Below are 6,435 nucleotides of genomic sequence, written 5' to 3'. Positions count from 1 at the left end.
AGGGGCCGCGGGCGGGCGGGCAGAGCCGGCCCGGGCCGGGCACCGGCTGCCATGTCCGCCTACCACTGGGAGGCCCGGCGCAGGCAGATGGTGCTGGAGCGGAGGCGGCAGGTGGGCGCGGGGCCGGGGCGGGGGCCGGGGACGGGGCCGGGCGGGCTGGGCGGCGCTGACCCACGGCGTGTCCCTTCCTTGTGCAGAAGATGGAAGAAGCCGCTGAGAAGGCGCCTGAGAACAGGCTGGAGAGCAGCACCGCCCAGCCGCCGCCGCCGCCGCGTGAGTGGGACCCGGGGCACCCGGGAGCGGCGCAGGGGGAGACGCCGGCCCCGGGGGGGGGGAGAGGGGGAGCTCTCCAGGAGGCTAGAGGAGCTGTGGCGCTGGCCCTGAGGGTGCCCAGCACCTCGGAACAGTTCGGCCTTTCCCCTTCAGCAAGGGGCGGCGGCAAAGCAGCATGCACGGAGCTGAGAAGGGGCTGGGCTGCGAGCAGCAGCCACCCAGGGGCCATTCATAGCACTGGGGAAGGGAAAGAACTTGGGCCCCACCCATCTTCCACCTCCTCCAGCTGTATTAACAGAACTTGCTGGAGGAATAAAATATGTACAATGGGGTGAACCGAGCTGCTAGAGCAGGGTGGAGGATGAACAGGATCACAGGCTCACTGAACAGCATGCAGACAAAAGAAGCTGGATTGCTTTTTAAAGTAGGAGGGAGGATAGTGTTACCGATGCGGCAGAGTCCGGACCCCCACATTGTGCTACCTAGCAAGGGTAGGTGCCTCACCCAACTCCATACCCATGTGTAAGATAGTGCTTCTTTACCTCTCACTAGTGTAGCATTTTTTCGACCCATGGGGTCATGACCCAGAAGTGGGTTGCAAGAATATATGAAAGGCTCACAAACTTTATGGAATCTCCTCCAAAGGAGAAACGTGTGAAACCGCAGGTTTCCCCTTGCAGCTGCCAGAGGTCCAGCCTGCAAGGGGCTGCCTGGGGCTGGGGGGAGTGGGAGGAGGGTGATGGGGGGGGCATGTACATGTGCATGCACACATGCAGGTGGTAGCCAGGTAGCATGGAGAGCAGCTTCTACAGCTGCCTGCAGGTAAGTCTATGGGGCAGGGGTGGGGGGCACAGGCGATGTGTTGGAGAGGTATGGGGGGCACATGTCTTACCAGACTGGTGCACCCACAGGGCCACAGCAGGCATGGGGCTGTAGCCTGGTTGGACTGACATGGGCACAAGTTGCCTCTGTGGCCCAGTGGGCAGGACCCAGCATGGGAGGGCAGAGCAGGGCAGCAAGACTTGTTGCTGTTGCTGGGACCCCCTCACCAGCTGCACTGCCAGGACTGTGAGGAATAACAGCTGGGGGGAACCCTCTGCCCTCATCTCCTGCTCCCATGTAGGGCTTTGTCTCTATTGTGCCACTATGGCCAGGCCAGTGCTGCCACTCCCCTCAGGCTATGTCTCCACCCTGGAGGGGAGGTGGGCAGCACAGGTGGCCTGAGAAGAGTGGCAGTTATGGCTGGGCCATGGCAGTGCGGTAGAGCCATGGCTTGGCAGTCTGTTAATCTTTGTACTGCTGGCAGCTGGTGCGGGGTCCCAGCAGTGGTGGCAGCAGTAACGAGTCTTGCAGCTGGGAACAGGAGGAGGGGAGCGGGTTGGTGGTGAGAGGCACTAGCAGAGCCAGGGGGCTGTTTTCTACTTACACTATTTACTGAGTTGGGACTGGCTGTCCATGTTTACAATGGATCCTGGTACAAAAAAGGTTGAGAGCCACTGAATTAATGAGTCATGAGATTCATTAACATTTTAAAGTGGCTTGATCTGTGACCTAGCATTTCAGAAGTAGCCCCTCCTTCTGTAGTCCCAAATGAATATGCAAGGTAGAGTGCAGCCAAAGTCACCTGAGGGAGGGCATGAAACCATACCTCCAAACTGAGACTCAGCTGAGATGTAAGCTAAGGACTTGCTAGCACCAGAGGAACTACAATGGTTTAACTTCTTGATGCAAAGCTCATTTTGCATTAAGAGAATCCTGATTTCATTTTACTTAAACTAACATTTTACTGATTTCAGTTGGAAAAGACCCCTTTAGCCTGAAATGAATTAACTCATTAGGAAATGCAGTGCCTCTCTTTAGAGAGGCCTTCTTGTTATTAGAATACAACTTTGACACTGCAGTTCACATACAACCCTCGCCCCGTCAACAGCAAACATAATGTACACAACTCAGGAACAAGAAGGTAAGAAAGCACCCTTAACATTGATTTTTTACATAGCAGAAGTGGTCAATATGTCACAAAGCCCACTAGGGCCTTCACTATTGTTGTTCATTCATTTTTTATTGAAGAAATGCAGATGTTACACTGCTGGGTGACATGATACAATCTGAAGAGATAGAATTAAGAGTATCCACACATGGACTTGCACCAACATTGATTAAAAGCCTTAATATAGACCTCAGGCTAGATCCAGTAAAGGGCTTACATAAAACATAGGCTCCAAATTATGATTCAACTCTCCTGTCCAGCTGCCACGTAACCCTGAAAGTGTATAAGGCCTGAGGTACTTTGTTTGTTTTTTTTTCACCCAAAGAACCTTGTCTGCCTATGTCCTTAGACCAACACAGCTACAACCTACACCTCTGTATCCAGAGTACAGCTAACACACAGGACCAGTTACCATTCAAAATACAGCTGCAGTCACTGTTCTCTTAAAATGACCTAGCAAAGACGGTGCTTAGGTGTGTCCACATTTTACGTAATGGCTTAGTGCGGTAGTTCTTAACCTCATTAGAATCAAGGTACCCCTCCATAACTTTTGTGAATTGAACTGGACCCCATTTCATAAACTCATTTATTATAGTGCTTACTTCCCTCCAAAGGGGCTGGGCAGCAGGGATGGGAGAATAGGCTGTGGGGGTAGAGGAATGGCAAGGCAGGGAAAATTCTGAGTCAAATCTTACCTGCTTATCTCCTCACAATTGGCTTATCGTATCACCTCACACTGCAGTGGCACCCTTCAAAGGATGTTTTTTGTGGGGGGGGTGGCACCCCAGGGTTAAGAATCACTGACATAGTGGCTAAAACATGCAGGAAGCTTGAAACATGCATTCAATTACATGCTGACCTGAGGGGGTTGAAACCCTCATCTCTCAGGGGAATGCTATAACTACCAGGCTGTAGGCTACAGTGGGTTCAGGCACTCTCCACTCTTCCTGTTGAAGCAGAGCACCAAAGAATGCAAGACTCTTTGGGACAGAAAAGAGGGAGAGCGACTGTGACCCAGAGGCTTTATCACTAACCTGACTGGGGAAAAGAACCCCATGTCCTGGCCTCTGTTCCCAGGACTATTTCTGAATGTTATCCAGTGAGTTTCTTGTAAAGTAAGAGGCTATTAAAACAGATTGACATTTGGAGAGAGAGTCTGAAAGAATAGTTGAGTTTAGTTAACAACACACAATTATTTGTTTCAGAAGCTACCTGCCCCTGCCAGTGCAAGTGTCATTCCATACTACTAAGCAGTGCAAGACTGAGACACCGATTTTCAGTAAGTTGTTGGGCAGGGGTGGGCTGTTTGCTTTTTTTTTGACATAAAGGACATGCCTTCATAAGAATCTATTGCAGTGGTCTGCAACCTTTTTACAGAGATCTCTTTCTGAATTAAAAAGCAACCCAAGATCTACCCCATGCAGCCCCCCACCCCCCAGTTTAGTCAGTGGGGGAAGGGGCCGGGGAGGGGAGAGGGCCATGGTGGGAGGGGGTGGGGGGAGGGAAGGGGCAGATCAAGGCCCCAGTGGTGAGGGAGGAAGTGGGGCACAGGCAAGAGCAGGGGCTGGGGGAAGTGGAGCAGGTGGCCCCCTGACCTCTGCTTGTGCCCCACTTCCCCCATGCCCTGCTTCTGCCTGTGCCCCACTCCCTCCCTCAGTACTATTGCAGGTGCCCACACTGCCTCGCATTTCGGGGAGCACATGCCTCCCCTGATCTGTGCACGGTGCAGGCGGATGCTGTTACGGGCTGAGCTTTGAGCTCTGAGCGCTGCTGCAGCTGGCCTGGGAGTAGCTTTATGCCACATAGGTCCCACCGCTGGGCTGAACCTTGTACCCTGCCCGGCTGGTGACAGGCACATGTGATGTCAGGCTGCTCTTGGGTGGGATGCAGTGGGGTGCAAAGCCCAGCCTGCAACAGCAGCTGCCTCCACAGTGCGCACAGTGGCAGTAGCGACCTCCCTAACGATATGCTGCCCGGGCTCGATCTTCCCACTGCCTGCCCCGCCGGGGTCCCACTCACTTACCCCTGCTCCTGCCTCTGCGGCACTCTGTCCCTCACTGCAGGGGTCCCCACCCCTTCCCCCCCATGGATTGACCTGGGCTGGAGTGTGCATGTGCATGCCTCCCTGCCCTCCCCAGCCTCAGATCAACTCCAAGAGGCTCCAAGATTTACGGGTTGGTGACCACTGATCTACTGCATCTAAGTCAGCAGCAGAGCAGTAAAAGGATAAGGGTCTAACCAGCAACTGAACACAGATTTCCAGCTGGGGATCAGGAACACATCTTCCAAGTTTTACCCATAGGATGGCCGTAGCTGCAGTAACAATAGTTGCAGCTTCAAGAACATTGTTGGTGCAGCAACAATGTAGTTGAACAATGAGCAAGGCATGAGGCCTCCTACTGTCAAAGTTGTTCATCTGCCTAGGGAAGAAGCCTGGACTCTTCTCCAAAGAACAATCTTTCTACCCCAGCAAACCTGGGGCCCTTAGTATAGAAAGCACAAAACCTCATCTTATTTTAGCCTCTTGGCAGAAGACCAGCAGCTCATTCCTAGCAATTATAGCTTTAAATTCTGAATTGGAACTTTAAAAAAGTTTGATTGTTCATACAGTGGTAGTTAATTTGCAAGGATGGAACAACTACTGTTTCCCATAGCCCATGTAAATTGTATACTGTAGGGAACAATCCCACAACAACAGGGAGAAGGAATTTTTCTTTTTTCTACATGATAGTTTACAGGGCCAGTCACTTCCATAGAGGGGCCTACAGCTCACCTTTAGTTTGCAAAGCTTTGAAGACAGCAATTTAGTGCTCAACAATCTTGAATGAATGTGAAGTGCTATAGGCTGCTGTTGTACTCTCATCTTAAAATAGCTTTAATTTTCCCAGCAAGATTAAGTTTTTGAAAGACAGCGAGGTGATGCAGAGAGAGAGAGTTTCCTGGGTCCTCCTTCTTCCCTTTCTTAAATATGGGAACTATATTTGCCCTTTTCCAATCATCTGGGACGTCTCCCAGTTGCCACAAGTTTTCAAAGATAATGGCCAGAGGCTCTGCAATCACATCAACCAACACCCTCGGCTGCATTGCATGAATCTGTACATGTTCAGCTTTTCTAAATGTCCCTAACCTGTTCTTTCACCACTGTTAACTGATCACCTCTTCCCCCAAGTGTTGCCAGGTGCAGTAATCCAGAAGCTGACCTTGCCTGTGAAGACCGAAGTAAAAAAAAGGCATTGAGTACTTCAGCCTTTTCTGCATCATCTGTTACTAGGTTGTCACCCCCATTCATTAAAGGACCGACTTTTCCTGATCATCCTCTTGTTGCTAACATACTTACCGAAACCCTTCTTGTTACCTTCACATCCCTTGCTAGCTGCAATTCCAGTTCTGCTTTGGCCTTCCTGATTTTATCCCTGCATGCCTGAGCAGTATTCTTATATTCCTTCCTAGTCATCTGTCCAAGCTTCTACTTCCTGTAATCTTCTTTTTTGATTTTAACCTCATTGAAAAATTCTCTGCTAAGCCAAGCTGGTTGCCTGCCATATTTGCTATTCTTCCTGCTCATCAGAATGGTTTGTTCCTGTGCCCTCAGTAAGGTTTCTTTAAAATACAGCCAGCACTCCTGAACTCCTTTCCCCCTCAGACTGGCCTCCCAACAGATCCTGCCCATCAGTTCCCCAAGGGAGTCAAAGTTTGCTTTTCTGAAGTCCAGGATCCATACATACTCTGCTGCTCACCTTTCTTCCTTTTATCAGGATCCTGAACTCATTCATCTCATGGTTGCTGCTGCTCAAGTTGCCATCCAGTTCTACATCCCCCACCAATTCTTCCATGTTTGTGAGCAGCAGATCAAGAAGAGCATGGCCCCTCACTGGTTTCCAATTCCTGCACTGGGAAGCTGTCCCCAACTCTCCAAAAACTTCCTGGATTGCCTGTGCACTGCTGTATTGCACTCCCAGCAGATGTTAGGGTGATTAACGTCCCCTAGAAAAACCAGGGCCTGTGATCGGGCAACTTCTGCTAATTGTCTAAAGAAAGCCTCATTTACCTCATTCTCCTGGTCTGGTGGTCTACAGCAGATACCCACCATGACATCACCCCTTGTTGCTCTTCCCTCTGACCCTAATCCAGAGGCTTTCAACAGACCCAACTCCAGTTTCATATTGGAGCTC

The sequence above is a fragment of the Crocodylus siamensis genome, chromosome 4 (assembly GCF_052110815.1).
Source record: "Crocodylus siamensis isolate JL-2025a chromosome 4, ASM5211081v1, whole genome shotgun sequence".
Lineage (NCBI taxonomy): Eukaryota > Metazoa > Chordata > Crocodylia > Crocodylidae > Crocodylus > Crocodylus siamensis.
Note: the sequence above shows the minus strand (reverse complement) of the source record.